Source organism: Corvus cornix, chromosome Z (assembly GCF_000738735.6).
Source record: "Corvus cornix cornix isolate S_Up_H32 chromosome Z, ASM73873v5, whole genome shotgun sequence".
In the NCBI taxonomy this organism is placed as follows: domain Eukaryota; kingdom Metazoa; phylum Chordata; class Aves; order Passeriformes; family Corvidae; genus Corvus; species Corvus cornix.
In genome coordinates, this window is record NC_046357.1 from 21321248 (window position 1) to 21339228 (window position 17981).

Consider the following 17981-nt stretch of genomic DNA (forward strand, 5'->3'; position numbering starts at 1 on the left):
TGACAGCATGATCCAGCTCAGAGCACAGGCCCTCAGCACTGCCACCCCTCCGTGTGCACACAGACGTGTAAACACTGCCGCCTTCCAGCACTTCACAGGCTCACACCATATCTGGAGTTGCAAGGGACCAGACACAGCCAGGGTCATGTCTCTACCATACCAATACCTTAGCTTTGGGATCCTAAAGCCCAACAGCCCAGGGAATTTGATGATAAGTGAAAATTCATTAACCCAGGGCACTAACTAACCAAAAGGTCATTGATGGTTCTGGAGGTAGTTTGGTTTCTCTCCGTACCAACATTCACAGAGCCCATACATTGATAGTTTCTAGAAAATAATGCACCAGGTTTTACTTGTTCATAAAGGGAATTTGGCCTCATCAGTCCTCCTCCAGGCAGCCTATCAAAGCATTCTCTCAAATCTCTCACTAGAAACAACAGAAACCCCCAAGAACTTGTTTATGGGGGAGAACCCAAACCACCCTTGCTGTGTGAAATGCAGAGGAGAATAAGATGTGGCCCATATGGTGATAAACATGCGTACAGACCAATCTGGAGTAGTTCATGTGCCCACCTGTCATCATGTCACTCCTCTGTTTCTGTGTACCTCTGAACGACCCAGTGTTTCTGTGGAGTGGCCAACAAGCAGTCAGCTCCCAAATACTGCCTTGAGCTTTACTCCAGCTCCATGAGGTTCTCCAGAAAGTTCTCTAGTGGGAAATAGGGTGAATGGCTGGGATGAACACCAGCCACCTCTCACTCTAACTGGTGAGTTGGGAAAGGTTGAAAAGAAGAGCCTTATGAACTCAATACATAAAATTTGGCAAGAACAACCTATGTAAAATCCCATTTTAAGTTACTTTCAGTTACTTTCATATCAAACTGGCTACCAAAGAAATGATGTTCTTATATTCCAATGCCATCTCCACGCAAAGACTTTTCCTCAGACTGTTTTCTGATGGGAGGAGGACCTCAGGGGAAAACACCTGAGAAAGTGGAAGAATCACTTCTTCTGACTCCATCCTCTGCCCTGGAACTTATGTGTTAAATTCCCTCCAAGCACAGCAGAACAGGTTTAAAAGTGTTTCTAAAATAAAAAAACAATAAAGGCATTATTTTTAATGTTAGTGCCTGCTCGTCACAGCTCATTCAAAGGTGGTCTTTGTCGGACACCTGGACCACCTAACAGGGAGGTGGATGATTTTGAATAACAACCTTAGTTAATGATTTAAAAAATACCTGATGTGCTAGACCTGAGATAACACCTCAGGACCTGACTTTTTGAGGTATGGATTCACATTTAGTCCCACAGGTGTCTGGGCTTTTAATTTTTTTTAACAAGCCTTGTCACGCCCTTGACATGGCACAAGTATGAACTGGCTTCCCTTCTCTGGTTTGTCATGAGGCCTCCACTTCACAGATCACTTGAACAGCTGTTATTGAAAAGCAACACCCTAACCAGTGGTGAAGATACAGCTCCCACATCCTTCAGATCCCCTTTCCACCTTCTTTCCCTTATTCACTCTGACAGCATTTGACTGTGTCAAAAGCCCAAGTTTTAGTGACACAATTTCCCTTCCCCTTGAATATTTCAGTACAAGAACAGCTTTGCTTTTATAAAGACATGGTTTAGTCCTCAAGTCATTGAGGAATATCATCAGCATCTCAAGTGCAGCATCCCACCTCCAAGCCAGCAGAAACTTGTTGGAGAGGCTGTTAGCCCATCATATGTTCCTTGATGTTCTGGACTCCCGCTCTCGGGGGAACCCATTAGCATTCACGCTCTCAGGCAGTTCTCTCCTCCCCTGTTAATAATTACCCAGGGAGGGAATAATTAAAATAGGTTCTGAGGCTATGAAGGACCTCTGTCCGCCTTCACTACTTGCAGAGGCAAATGAGAACTTTAATGTACATTTGGAGACAACTCCTGAAGGGTTTTGCACCTTTGGCATGTTCTTGTTGTCATTAAGCACGATCTAATCCTCCATTTCAATTCATTAACATGAACAGAGGCAAATTTTGAAATGTGTCTGCAACACAGCACCAGTAAAATTTCCCTAGACACCTGATGAAGTTCTATCATTATGAAATGGATAATTTCATGGGGATGAACAAGAATGTGGGAATTAGGGACTGGTTAGCGCAGATTTCCTACAGAATTCCATCCAAACTACTGAATCCCTGCATCTTGATTCTATTAATGAAAAGGTTCCTTTCATCCAGTCGTCGGTTAGAAGATCTTGAGCAGAGATGTGTTCTCTGCCCAGTGCATTTGTCCTGTGCTGCAAACAACCAACAATAGCACCAGGAAAACCATCTCCATGACCGAGCCCTGTTGGCTGAGCAAAGCAGGAAAGCGTGCGGGCTAATGAGCTGTGTGAGATGTACTTCAGCACGACTCTCTGATGGCCTGAGAGCTATCGTGGCGCTGCTCATCACCACACGGTGCGAGCGTGCCCGCAGCGATCTCTGCTGATGGCCTCTCGACACGCCTGTGAAATAATGCAGCAGTCGGGGTTAGCAGCACACCAGCCTCGCTGCAAAAACCATGTGGGAAGTCCTGCGATGCTTTAGGAAGAGCTGATTTAAATTCAAGCTCCGACACCTTCACAGTCTGTCCTAAATTTGAACTGAGATGGCTTACATGATCCCTTAAAAGATTCCAAAGATTGGAAATCTTGGGCTTGTGTCCCTTAAAAGCTGTCATTCAATTCCACCTAGGGGGGAAAAATGAAAAATAAAAGAGCAGATGAAGCAACTGAAAATAAATATGACTCCCGTTTTTCAAAATTTGATCTTTTTTAACTAAACCCTATATTACTCATGTGCTGTATATTTTATTGCTGTTAGTTTCAAAGCTGTTGGAAATCACAGATCAGTCCCTCAACCATGATGTCTTTATTATGCATACATAAATCATGCATGGAAGAGCCCTGACAGTTGACGACAACGTAAACTCTCAGGAAGCAAAGCCCCTAAGCCATGTAAAAGATGTATGTCACGGAAAAAAGAAGTATGTCATCTTTATTTCCTTTTTATGGATATTTTTGTCTTGTCATTATCAAGGAAGATTTTTTTTCCCCCTGTACTTCTGTCTAAATGTAGTTAACTCAGAGGTAATTTGCAATGGTATTTCAATGACACAAATGGAGAACCTTTCCCCACATCTGCCTGCATCTTCAAGGATGAGCATGTTGTAATTATACAGTTCCAGTTTCATTAACAGCTCTGCTGTACCCAATATGGTTCATAAGGATTCTGGTGAAATGCAGAAGTTCGTTGAATTGTCAGGACGATTTAGGTGCCGCAAGACTCATTAGAATTGGGTTATCATTATATTAGAATTGGGTTTTTTTGAAGCCATGAGTCCATTGCAAGATTCGATCAGATTGTTTTGGGGCTTTTTTGAGCAGAGAAAAAAAAAAAAAACAAGGATTCCCTATTGTGCTGCAGCTGAAAAGCAGAAAAAGAAGTGCTAAGAAGTGGAAATACTCAGCTAAGAAAGAGAGAAAAAGGAAAAAAAGAAAAAAAAGAAAAAGAAAAAGAAAAAAGAAAAAAAAAGGAAAAAGAAAAAGAAAAAGAAAAAGAAAAAGAAAAAGAAAAAGAAAAAGAAAAAGAAAAAGAAAAAGAAAAAGAAAAAGAAAAAGAAAAAGAAAAAGAAAAAGAAAAAGAAAAAGAAAAAGAAAAAGAAAAAGAGAAAATTTGCATTTGCAGTTGACCTTTTCAGTTTCTGAAAGGTGTGTTTTTCTTTTCACTTGCTTGATTCTTTTCTGTATGGGGTGCAGTTCAGTGAATTTGTTTCTTTAATAAAAAATATTTTTTTTATGAATAGTTTTGGGATAGTCATAAGTAGCAAATTGTGGCAGTTGAAAAAAAAGAGAATCTTTTGGTCAGAAAGTAAAATATAACCTTCCAAATAGAAAACTGGAGAAAGCACCTAATGGAGCACTGGACAATGAATGACTGTGTGTATATTGGGCTAAGGACCAAATTTAAAAAGTATTGGCAGACCAAAAATTATTTTTTTCCTGCTATGCACATTCATACTCTGAGCTTTCAAAACCAGGGCACTTTAGACAGACTGGTGAGCTCACATTTCAACACCTGAAGAGAAGTGATCACCTAACAGCCACCCACCCCTGTTATATTTACTTTCTTTAGGTGTTGTCCTGTGTGTTGCCACTGCCTGGTGAAAAGGTGCCTCCTTACTGAGTATGAAAAAAATTGCACCTTTTTTCCCAAGCAGCTCATCAGCTTTCAGCCGATCTTCTTGTGCATTCTCTTCTGTTCACATCCATCTTCTACATCCATCTTGCTGCTGTATGGTGCCTCCCATTTATTGAGCAACTAATTTACTCTAGCTGCAGGATAAGACAGGCACGTACATACAAATCAAGAGAGAAATCCTTTAGGTTGGATGTCAGGAAAAGGTTCTTCCCCCAGAGGGTGCTGGACACTGAACAGGCTCCCCAGGGAACAGGCACTGCCCCAAGGCTGCCAGAGCTCCAGGAGTGTTTGGACAACACTCTCAAGCGCAGGTGGGACTGTTGGAGTGTCTGTGCAGGGCCAGGGGTTGGACTGGATGATCCCTGTGGGTCCTTTCCTACTTGGGGTATTCTGTGACAACTCCTTTGTTTCCTCATAGCTGTTGGTGACATTGTTGATATCTCCTTCATGGCTTCTCCTCATGCTCCAGCATGCAGTGGTCATGATGGGGGGCTTCATCACACAAAAATCAGCCCAAACATCAAATAGTTTTAGGCTACAATTCACAGAATCACAGAGTCATTAAGGCTGGAAAAGGACTCTAAGTCTGTAAAGTCCAAACGTTAGCCCAGATCCACTGTCTTTACTGCTAATTCATCTCATTCCTCTACTGCTGATGAAGTCCCTCTTTCTCTACTACTGCTCAACACTAGAGAGTTTTGCTCAAAGAAATCCCACCCACTGTGTCTTGGCTCATTGGGGAATTTTCTTTTTGGGATGCCACTACAAAGAACCAAGATCGGCGAGTGAACATGGTGCTGTCTGTTTCCTCAGAGAAAGGAGCAGCAGATACATAATTCTGTCTGTGGGGGGAAATTCAGAACCAGCTGAGATGTTTGTTGCTGCTTTTATCCTCTTGCCTATGCAAATTAGTGGGGTTCAGAACTAAATGGAAATGTGTTAAAAGGAAATCTGAAAGCGGGCTCTGTTTCATACGCCAGTCCTGCTCCCTTCCTTTGGAAAGACACCTGTGGATACATTTTCATTAATAATTTCACTCTGTCTCTTCTCTGATGTAAATTTACAGGCAAGAAGCAGGAAAAATGCCAAATCAAATGTTGCAGGCAGACTGGTGAGATAATTAGTATATGATGCATAAGGAAGAAGAATCCCAAGAAGCAAAGCTAGATGTGCATGTACCTATTTGTGACAGCCTTTGGGGGAAGCTTCAACTCACTGAGGATCAGATGTGTTTGCATTTTGCTCTTTCCTCCTCTCGCTTAGTGAATCTCTCTCAGGAATGTCCTTTTGCTTCGAGCTTTTGAACTGATGAAGTACCTGCAGGAAAGAGGAAAGAAAAAGAACTTTAAAATAGATAAGCTGCTTATCTCTTTAGCTGACTCAAATTTGCTGCTGTGTGGAGGAGGATGCTATCAAAATCGGAAGTTTAGAAGTTAGTAAAGCTGGAAAAGTTTCTAGATGTGCATCACCACCACAGAACTCTTGCTGCATGTTATTCTGTATATTGCTTCTAAATCGCTGCTAGAGATAAGATTAATCCAGGTATATTGAATTTGCTTTTTCAGAAGTTATTCATGGTGGTGTTTAGCCAAGGAAACAAGACTCGTGTGTTCATACTTTGTGCTTGTCCAGCTACCTGACATTCTCTTTCAATAAACTGTAAACCCACAGATCAACTTCAACAGAAGGGCAGAGGCCTCAAAGATATTAAATTCCAGAGTTATTCATGAAAATCAGAAGCTTGTCTTTTCAGTTTTAACCACTATCTGGCCTTTATCCATGAAATTACTGGTTACTGATCAGCATACAAATTTCTAAGAGCCACAAGTGCTGCTTCTTGCTAATTGAGACTCAGGGGAAGGATTAGAGTGCCCACAAGGACAGGAATTGGGTATGTACACAAAGATTGCATCCCCTTGGCAGCACCTGGGCAACAGAAAGAGTTCAGAAATCTAAGGTCATTCCAAAGGGATCAAAGGAAAACAGGACACAAATCCAGAAGAAAATACACTTTTTAAATACTTCAGTTCATCCAGATGCTCCTTTTTTTTTTCTTTTTTCTTTTTTTTTTTCTGAGGCATTTGATTAAAGATCTGTGAATATTAAAGAAAAAGTCCCCATTGGCTTCTTGGGGAGTTTCTGGGATCTGGTCAGGGCTGGGGAAAGATTTATGAAAACAGCAGCCATTCATTAAAAAAGAATTTTGAGAGATGTTCATGCTGACATTGTGATTTAGTTTATTGTTCAAATAAATGGTTATTTGAACAAAAAAAACATCTTTTGACTTCAACCGGAAACAAAATACTATATTTAGAGCAAAAAAGCTAGATATCAGCTTACTGTCACAGGCAGTATTTAAATAGCAAATATTGCATTTTAATGATGCTTACTTTAAACAGGGTCTTTGATTTGGTGTCTTTTGTGGTTTTCTATGGTTTTAAAAATTAAAATCTGTTTTAGAAGACAAAATACCACTTACTGTGATTTGAATAGAAATGAGATCCAACACTAACCCATTGCTTTCCAACATTGACTAAATTGTTTGTATGAACAGTAACACAATATCTACCTAAATCTTCCACTTCTGCTTGGCCATTCTTAGTGGTTTTCTTTTAAAACTCCAATTTCTTCTACCCTTGACAGCCGATCCAGCTCCTCTCTTACACTGCTGGAAGTGAATTGAACCAACCTCACTCGGTCTGACCATGAATCTTGAATTCTTTCCTACACCGCTTTACACACTAGTGGTTACAGCAGTTTCCTGAGAGGCCAGAATCAGGGGTTTGACACCCTCATGGAGGGAAAAGAGTGGGTATGGATATCCCCTTTGTGCATGAGTTCTGTTACTCGAATGAAGGGTCTCCCTTCTGGTGTGGTAAAAAATGGCAAAAGTCAAAAAAAACAGCCTTGGAGGTAATTTGAGAAAACCCATTGGCTCATGCATCTCAGGGGAGAAAAACCAAAGTCGTTGTTGATTTCTGGAAATTTATTGGGAGTGAGAAAAAAGTTCAGGCATCTGGAAAAATTAACCATAAAAACCTGAGGTACTCTTGAAACATATCTGCCTGTGGGGCTAAATAACAGCTGAATCAGCATCACGATTCTGGATTTGGGCTCTTAAAAATCCAACTTGAAGCACCTCTCCTTTTCCCAGGCTCTGGGCCCTCTGGTCTGTGACAGGAGGAGCTACGTTTGCACTGAGACAGCACCAGGAGCTTGTGGGCAGGCTGCATGTTAAATCCTTCTGCCAAAGCATTTTGAAAGGAGACAACTTGAGTTACTGTACAGCCTTCTGGGTTTATTTTGGCTCATAACTGTCGTCCTTCTTGATGCTCCAAGGGATGGTGCTCTTCTGCTCTGGAGCCAGGCTGGGAGAGCTGGGGATGTTCCCCTGGAGAAGAGAAGGATCTGGGGAAACCTTAGAGCTCCTTCCAGTGCCTAAAGGGGTTCCAGGAGAGCTGGAAAGGGACTTTGGACAAGGGCCTGGAGTAACAAGGCAAAAGAAAGTGGCATTAAGGTGAAGGAGTGTAGATTTATGTTAGATACTAGGAGTTCTTGGCTGTGAGGGTGGGGAGGCCCTGGCACAGGGTGCCCAGAGAAGCTGTGGCTGCCCCTGGATCCGTGGAAGTGTCCAAGGCCAGGCTGGACAGGGCTTGGAGCAACCTGGGATAGTGGAAGATGTCCTTACTCATGGGAGGGATTTGGAAGCGGATGATCTTGAATGTCCTTTCCAACCCAAGCCATTCTGGGATTCTATGATCCTACAATTCTGATAATTCTGGGCTGTGGATTACACAGGGAGTGTTCATCTCTGGCTATGATTTATGAGTTTTAAGGTCAGAGGAGACCAAGAGGCCAACCTACCTCGCAGTGCAGACCACACACTTCACCCAGTGACTCTGGAATCTGGCTCCACAAACGTGCTATGTGTCTGCAGGTTATTTATTGTCCATGGAAGGTGTCATGGTGACGGCATTGTCTACTGAAAATCTCTGCTCATCTACTCAGGAGGCACAACACAGTGGAGAAAGTTATCTCTCAGCTCTACCCACTGTCCCAGTTATCTCCAATAATAACATTTGGTTGCTGTCTTAATACATCTTTAAAAAGAAAGATGCTGTTGTCACCCCTCATTAATCATCTGAGTCATAAATTTCTCATCTAGTATTTATTTCATTTTTACATTTTTGTGCCCTTTGTGTCATGCTGGAGGCTATTGCATGCACAAAGTCATGCTCTAAAATCATATCCGCATTGCTTCTTTCATGCCAACTCTACTCTGCTTCAATTTTCTTATATTGAAATTTGGGAAATATTAGGATGCCTTAAAATAGGGTTCAGCTTTTGAAGCAGTTAATTTTTCCATGTGTTCTCAGCCTTTTTCTTTCCTCTTTCTACAGTGTACATGCCCCAGTTCTCTCCTGAAATATTTTCCTGTGTTGAAATTTTGCCCTTAAAAAAATCCTGCTCAACAGAGGGACTTGACACTGGGCAAGAGGAGTGCTTGGAACACATTGTTTCTGACCTGGTGGTGTGCTGTTTTGACGATGCCCAAAGCTGGAGCACCCCAATGAGTTTATGTCTGCAGCACGCCACCGTAACCAGCACATCACAGAAGGGGCAGCCCTGAACAGCACAGGTGACTCTTGGCATCACCGCAGCACATATGAGCTGTAATTGCAGCTCATGGAATGCACCCCCTGCTTCAAACCAGCTCGTTTGAGCAGCAGTAGCACAGCAGAGAGTGAGCTCAGCCTTTACCCAAAATGCTGGGTGAATGCCTGAGGGGCTGATCCGTGTGGATCCAACCCAACTCCACTGGTAGCAGTGTTTCCAACCTCAATCCCATCAGTCTCACAGTAAGGTACCGTCCTACTTTACAATAATGCAGGCACATCTTTCAAACCTGTGAGGGCTCCCTATTTATTTTTTAACAATGACATGTTCAAAACAAAACCTTTGGGTTTGAGGAAGTGTCCATTTTGCTACTTTGAACATTGCTACTCCTTCAGAAAGGTCTCCTGCCTGTAGCTGCTGTTTTCTAGTCTGTGGAAGATATACGTGACTTAGTAAAGGTAACCAAAATGCACATATAAAAATCTATGGGTCTCAAAAATACAACCTCAATTAGACTTTCAGTCTATTCAGGTTCCTGAAAGCAGAAACAGAAAGCACAGTTCCTGTATATTTTATACTGGAGGAATGGCTTCAAACCGACAGACAGCAGAGTAGGATGAGATTTTCGGAAGAAATTCTTGACTGTGAGGGTGGTGAGGCCCTGGCACAGGTTGCCCAGAGAAGCTGTGGCTGCCCCTGGATCCCTGGCAGTGTCCAAGACCAGGTTGGACAGGGCTTGGAGCACCCTGGAATAGTGGAAGGTGTCCCTGCCCGTGGCAGGGGGTGGCACTGGATGATCTTTAAAATCCTTTCCAACCCAAACCCTGCAATGATTCTATGGTTCTGTGTACACCCCTGTCCCATCTTTAGGCTTTCTGCAAAAGAACAATTTGTTCTCCTCCGAGTGCTCTGTGCTATTACACACATCCTCTGCTGTGGGAAACATTGGTATGATGAAGCTGCTTTATTCCTTAACCATCTGCTCAGTGCCCAAGGATGCTGAGCCTTTAAGATGGACCCGGGGATGGCGCCGGAGCCACGGACCCGAGGGGGCGGTTGAACGGTTCAGCCCAACAGCTCCGGCTCCGGGGTCTGGGCAGCATTAGGGAGGGAGTGTGCTGGGAGCACTGTGCTGCTTTTTTGGGTTTGTTTCTGTTCCAGCTAGCTGGGAAAAGGTTCTGTTGGTTTTTTTCTTGCTCTTTTTTCTCTTTCCTTCCCCTTGCCTCACTGTCTCCGTTCCCTCCTCGCCGGTCCGGGGAGCCTGCGGGGGTGGCCGCGGCTGGCCCAAGCCCATGTGTCTGTTCCCTCTCTGGGAATGTGTTGTATTTTGGAGGGGTTTTTTATTTTATTTTAATATGTTCTACCATTTTTTTTTTTGTGTATTAATAAACAGTTTGGTTTCTTTTTCCCACTTTCACTTCTTGTGACCCATTTGTCTCATTGACAGAGGAAAAGGGGAAGAATACTCATTCCGGAGTGTTTCCTCCTGAAGTTTTGTCTCAAAAACGGAGACATATGGGAAACATAGGCATGATGTAGGCCAAAGAGACCCTGCCCACTTCCATACATCCACTGGGAACTGTGACCAGTGGACCAAGAAGGAGACATGTTGTGAAATTTATCCATTTGAGAAACACTGAAAGAAAAACATCAAAAGCAACTGCTTTGTCCTCTTACCTTCCTTCCCAGCCCAGCTGCCAAGCTTTGCAGGCAGCTGGGGGCCTGTAAACAGCTTTCACTTGGAAAAGGCTTCCATTCAGGTACAAGCAGTGAAAGTGGACTGTGAAAGAAGGCCATAAACTACAGTCTCACCCCAAGCTGGATGTTCTGCACCAGCTGGCTTCACCCAGCCTGAGGCAATGATTCTGGCTCTGAACATACGCACAAATAAAACCAAAACAAACCAACCAAACCAAACCAACCTTGGACTGTCCCCATGTACCTGTCCATGGCACGCCTCATGGGTTTTTTTGGGTGCTTTGCCCCATACAGTAAATACTGTACACCCATATTACAAGCCAAGCAGCAGTGAGCATCTTCCTGCCAGGAGGAGGAGAATTTCTGTAGGTGGGAAGTACTTTTTACAGCAAGTTAACCTGGCAGATAGATATTGGCCAGCAAGTTACATTCACCAAAATCCCTTGCTGCTTATCAAGTTTTTTATGTCTTTTTTTCCATGGAACATCCTTGACATGGGTGGTGTTGTTAGGCCTGGGGATGTTCACAGGGTAGCGAGCAGAAAAAGAGAAAGAAGGAAAGGTCATAAAAAACAGCAGAAGATGAAAGAAGAGGGAAAGAAAATGTCAAGGGAAAACAGAATTGCTCTGTATACATCAACGAAACAGAAGGATACATGCATTGGGGAAAAAAAAATAAAAATAAGAGGTAGCAAATACTTGGAGAAAACCGAAGGAAAGGAAACATAAAAAAAAAAAGCCAAACACAGCTGGGTGGGGATTTTTGTACTTTAATAGCAAAAATGTGCAAACAAAGCAATGTAAAAGCTGTGGTGTTATCTGAGTACATAATGGCAGCAGCTGTTGGAAGGAGTCAGGTCCTCACCTGCAGCGAGCACACTCAGCCCCACAGAGCAGCACAGCCCACAACCCCAGGAGCAGGTTCAGTTACAGAACTGACACAGGACATACACAGGATTATGAACTTGAGCAGGTGAGGTGTTTTTCAAATCCAAGATGATGTTTCTGCCTAGCTGAGCACCAGTCAAAACAGCTCCAAGAGAAAAATTATATTACCAGAGAAAGCATTCTGGTAAAGAGTTTGGTTGTGGAGCCTGGAGGGATTGAGCCTGTGTGTAACCAGCAAACCCCTGCGTTTGTTCACACTGTGTTTGAGTTTGGTGAAATGAGGGAAAACTGGAAGTCCAAAGCTTTACATTCCATAAAAATGCTGTTGATTATAACTTTTTTTAATTGAAAAAAAAAAGTGTTTTGGCTTGGATACATACAGATCTGCTTGAATGTCTTCATTTTTTATAAATGAATTTACACTCTCAGGGGTAAAAGTTCTTTCCAGCACTAATAACATACAAACACACATGTGCATTAGCGGATTTCACTTTTTTAAACAAGCTCCTATTTCCTTACATGATCTGTCTCTTCTTGTATCCTTCAGAAATAGCTTAGCTGGGAAAATAGATGCAGCTTTTAATGTGAAAGCAGAACTTTTTATGACATTTCCTCTAGCTTTTATAGCCAAATTTTTCCGTCTGGATTCTGAAACAGAAACATTTCTTGATATTACCATTAAAAACAAGAAAACTCTGCATAATATTTAGATATTCCAATGCAATTTACCTGTCCTTTCTCCATCAACTTTTGACTTTTCCATGCCAATCTGATAGGATTTATTGAAATGAATGCCCCAAATTGCAGGACAGAACTGTCATTTCAGACTCAGCAAACTCAGAAACCTTGGTTGAACTCATGACATGTCACTGAAGTTTTGAAAATATTTTTTTTCTGGCTGGACAAAGAGAGTTATGGGACTGAGACACTGCCAATTTAACAAGGATTTGGGAAGTCATGTGGGGCTTTTGCTGTCACATAATCAAGACAGCATGAGTTGCATCAGACAGTGTTAAATGAGGAGTGAAAGGCAGACTGTCCTTAGACTCCCTTCCCCACAATCATTCTGAAATGTGGAACAGCAAAATTCCCCTTAATTCTTAAACCACTCCAACTATGAACCCTGCAAAGATAAGCTACATATTGCAAGTTATCAGCACAATTTCAATTTTAAATTTACACCCAGTACAAACATAATTTAGGTCTGTGTTAGCTGCTGGTAACTAACACTACCCCTGTCTCTTGAGCCTGATTTAATGAATATTGAGCAGAGCTCTTACTAAATATAAGACAGATTGCTGTGTTAAGCCATTACAGCTTTGTTGAAGGCAACACCTCTCCAGCTTCAGTGGGTCCTTCTTGGCACAAGGAGGCATGAAAGCACTGCCAAAATATAGAACACCTCTGCCCTTTCTTAAAGTAAAAGCCAACTTGTTTGGAGGACTGCCACTCATTTAACTAGACTCCCTAACTGCATCTTTAATTGCAATTTATGGAATGCATTTATTGCTGTGGGATAAGGACAATAAGCTTTCACAGTTGGTCTGTAGTGCAGTATCTCTTCACAATCTGTAACTCTAAAAGGGTCTCCAGAGAAGAATATAACAGTCCATCCTGTTTTAACAAACAAACAAAACCTTAAAGGGCTCCATTCTCAGCTGTGCATGAGAACCGAAAATGAAACTATCGTTTCTGGAGCATATCCAGGGTTTCAGCCATTATTCCAGTACTTTAGTCTTGAAAGTTATTTTTTCTGGGGGCAAGGGGAGGAGTTTGAGGAGTGCTCTAATTGCTGTGCTGGCATTGGTACCCAGCAGACCTCCCAAGCTAAGCCTGGATAAACTCAGCAGGTAGGTGGATGTCAGATGCTGGCAGTGATGATTCAGTTGCTGGATCTCTTCCATCTGACTCAGTGCTGAACCCATGCCCACATACATGAAACAGGAGAGACCATCTCACAGCAGAGCAGAAACTTCAGACTACCAAAAGTTGTCAGTCATTAAAGGTTTCCTGGGCATTTTCTGCATCATCAGAGGAGTTTATAGGTGTCATTACAAAGTAAAGCCTGGGTGAACATGCATTTTATTTGAACTGCATTGAAAATTAACAGGATTATGATGGTTCCCAATAGAAAGCAGATACATGAAGCCAGGGCAAGAAACTCAGTTCAGATTGTACACAAAGGATGTGCAGCATGGAGGAGGAAAATGATTTAAAGTGGTTTTTTTGTTACCCTTATTAGCCATACAAGGAGTGGCTAAGGTCACTTGGCTTCTTCAGCTGGGACAAAAGGAGACTGAGCTCAGACCTCATTGGGATCTGCAACTTCCTCCCAAGGGACGTCAGAGGGGCAGACACTGATCTCTGCTCTCTATGACCAGGGACAGGACCTGAGGGAATGGCCAAAGTTGTGGAAGGGGAGGTTTAGGTTGGATATCAGGAAAAGCTTCTTCCCCCAGAGGGTGATTGGGCACTGAACAGGCTCCCAGGGACGCAGTCACAGCACCAAGCCTGGCAGAGTTCAAGAAACATTTGAACAAAACTCTCAGACACATGTTGAGATCCTTAAGGATGGTCCTGTGCAGGGCCAAGTGTTGGACTCAGTGGTCCTGGTGGATCCTTTCCAGCTCAGGATATTCCTTGATCAGCAGTGAGTCCTGGCTCCATGACACACACTGACCACGGTTTTGTAAAATGCAGCCCAGAGCAAACACCAACTTCTGCTCCACACACTCATGTATTCCTGGTTTGCTTCAAACCAGTCTTCTGGTAGCAGAGTAACTTATTTTCACTGCATAAAGCTGCATGTCCCAGGAAACCAAAAAAAAATTATCAAAGCAACCAAAAACTTGAGGAGATGATATTCACTCTGATTTTCCAGCCCCGCCACGGGGCTTAGGCCTTGCCACAATTCAGATTCTGAGTCAGCAGGTTTCAAACCTCCTCAAAAGCTTCTGGAAGTAGTTTGGTGAAGATTCATTAACAAAATGGTGGTAAAATCCCATGCCACTCTCTCAGCTTTTGTATTTCAGGGTTATTTCTACTTTAGCTGCTCTCAGCACTTAGCAATGTTTTTATTGCTGGGGTCATGTAGTCAGTACAGAGGCATGGAATGATTGCCATGGTACATGGCAGCCTGGTTATGCATTAAAGCTGGTTGTTAAGCAAGCTCCCAACAAGACCATCGGCTCTGTTCTCTCCAACAGGCCAAACATCCACCAAAACCGGGCAATGTCAAATAAAGACCGTGTCTCAAGTATCAAATCTCCTGTTTTCACCTTTCACTGTAATATTTATGAGATGTGCTCATAAAGAGCAGTTTGGTTAACTGGTTTTGTGCTCATGAAGAGCAGTTTGGTTAAACTTAAACTCAGGAGTGCAGTTTGGTTAAAATTTACCTGGAATATGTTTTTCTGTGAAGATGATGCTCAAGGTGTGGGAAAATAACACTCTTCAAATGTCTGCTTCTTGCAGAAATATTGCTTCATCTTTTCCTAGGGTCTGTCTCCATAGATTTTAGGGAAAAACTCAGTGGATAGGAATAGATGTGATTTCACCATGATTTCAGATGAATGGTCCCACTCTGCAACAAGAAGACGAAAATGACACAGAGGGATAGTTTGCCCTCGTGCACACATAGAACTGGGACCCTACACCTGAGGCAGGAAAGCTAAGATTCCCAGCTAAGACCCTAACTCAGGCTCCCCATTTGACTGGAATTTTGGATGCATTTACAATGGGTTTGACAGCTCAGGATCAGCTGTGGCCTAATATGACCCAGTGGTCACCCAGACCCAAGGAGGATCCTGCACTTCTCTGAACCAAAACACATTTCAAGTCTGGGGCTGCTCATGATAGGGAGCTTCAGTCTGTCTGTACCCATCAGGATAGAGACACATCATGAAACTCTTCACGGAAATTTCTGCTCTAGAGTAAAATTTTTTCTCGCTCTTTAATTCTCCATTTCTCTTCTGCTCCTTCATTCTGTGGATAGCACTTGGACTCAACAAAGAATTAATTCTTCACTTTGGCTGGAAAAGCAGGAAACACGAACTAAAGTAGCAAAGCAATAAACAAAGTTACACTTTACAAAACACTCTAACAAAAAGAGAAATCCCCCAAAGATGCTGTTTCAGCCAGACTCTGTTTTCAAACAGGACTACCAGAAAATATGAAAACAAAAAGCCAAACTCACAGAAGAGAATAAGCATCTGTTCCTGGTCCTCTTCCTCCCAGCAATCTGCTCCGTAGTGGTCTGAGTGTGGTGATCTTCCTTCCCCAGGGATCTGCAGGCGTTGACCTAGAGGCATCTTATTTCAGATCCGTTCTAAGAGAGAGGAGGGGAAGCAGTGAAAAGCTTTCGCCCATTTCACCAAGAGCTCCGCAGCATGCCGTGGTTCAAAGCTCAAGTAAGGCAAGACAGGTTAAATGTACTGCAGTCCTTATTAAAGTCTTCCCAGAAAAAAGATTTTCTGAGGTAACTAGAGCATGCACTTCTTCAGTCTGTGGCTGAAACCAGATGAAATTATTACACTGCTGAAAAAGATTTTCAGCAGCAGAGAAACATCACTTGCTGGACGTTGTATTTCCCTTTTAGGTTCAAGACCCCACAACCATATGACCAACTTCTTTATATTTTTTTTAAATCTCCTCACATTTTCCTTCTAACACTACCTTTTGTCATGAACAAAAAAATTTCTTCAGAGTTACATTTGGAAGTGGTGACATACGGTCGCAATAGAAGAAAAAAATCATGCCTGAACAGAAAAAAAGACATTTATAGGGACATGAAGATGAAGATGAATCTATGCCACACACCAGCTCCAGAAAAACAGAGAGAAAAAAAGCAGACTTAAAACAGACCTAGAGCTTTTCTTCAGCTGTGGTCCCTCATCTATTTAGGAATGCATTCTTGACAACTGGATGCTTTCTCTGTCTTTGTTTATCTTTTTGACTGGATTTGTATACATGACGGCATCCACAATTTGCAAGAGGTCACTATTTGTGAGGGTATTAATGTGCCTTACCCAATAAACACTGTCCTGCTTCTCTCCAAGTTAATCCAAGGGAAATGGCACTAATTTTCTGGGAAGGGAAAACCCACATTTACATATGCAGAGGCCCTGCTTGTCACAGTCTTCTTAAGGCTTAAGACAGGAATATTGCAGAAGCTGAAGGGCAAAGTCCAAATTTACTAGTGTTTATCCATCTCTAACTCTTCTAGTTAAACTAATAATGTTCCATAACAAGTTAATAAAACATACTAATAATATGTCAAGCCACTTGTTCACCAGATTTTGTGGATTAGCAGCCTGGTGGCCAACAAAGACAGCCCTCCTCAGGAGCATCTTTCGATGTCAAAGCTTTTACTAGTTTGGTAATGAAGCCTTCAGGGTTCTTGGCTGAATTTTGGGCTGTTTGTAAGGAGTCAGCTGGTCCCAAAGGATGTATAGCTATGTTAATACCTGAGCCAAGACTGCTCCTGTTTGCTTTGCCTTTGACCACTGCACTTGTATTTTGTTATTTTTGTCTAACCATCACTTGGCCAGGGGTAGCATGGGCTCAGACTCACAGGATCATATCTTAAATCCCACTAGAATGTACTCATTCTGCCCAACTTTAGACATCAACAATACTGATATATCTGAGTTTGTTCTTTAGAAATAGCACTTTTTGGGACATGATTCATCTGATCTGCAGCAGACACCTAAAGCAGGTCAGTTGAATTCTGCTTTACAAGTGTTACATGTACTACCAATAAGGAGAGTTGGGAGCTACAGAGCTGCCTACACCTTGGGTACAGGGATTTCTTGTAAATGACTGCAGCAGATAATCACCTTTGACTCACCTCAGATGGGGTAACTCACCCAAACCTATGCACTGAGCCTGTGCTGTGTTCTTCTCTCTGGTGGCCAGTGACAGGATGCAAGGGAATGGCTGGAGCTGTGCCAGGGAGGGTTAGGTAGGATATCAGGAGAAGGTTCTTCCTCCAGAGGGTGCTGGGCACTGAACAGGCTCCCCAGGGAATGGCCATGGCCCCAAGCCTGCCAGAGCTCCAGGAACTTTTGGACAATGCTCCCAGGCACAGGATGGCATTGTTGGAGTGTCAGTGTAGAGACAGGAGTTGGACACTGATGTCCTTGTGGGTCCGTTCCAACTCAGGATACTCTGGTACTCTTTGTAAGTGAAGAGACATTTCAAGTCTTACCAAAAGGGCACTGACACAGGCATTTATGACAGCACAGCTCACCTGCAGGGTGCTCCCAGGCCATTACAGCTGGAAGGTGAGTTTGATTCCTCTGACCAGTGCAAGGTGAAGACTAAAACGAGCATCACTTTACATTCCAAAGAGTTGTCAGAGAGCAGCAGCTGTCTTTTAAGACCAGTGTAGACTAGACCAGCAAAGTGAGCATTCACCAGAGATGAAGGTGTGAAACTGTGGCTAAACAACACCCTCCTGTTCCTCTTGATTTCATCTGAAAATCATGCACAGTTAACACTTCTAAAAATCACAGCTCAGACTGCTACATCTCAAGCGTTCTAAATCAGGATG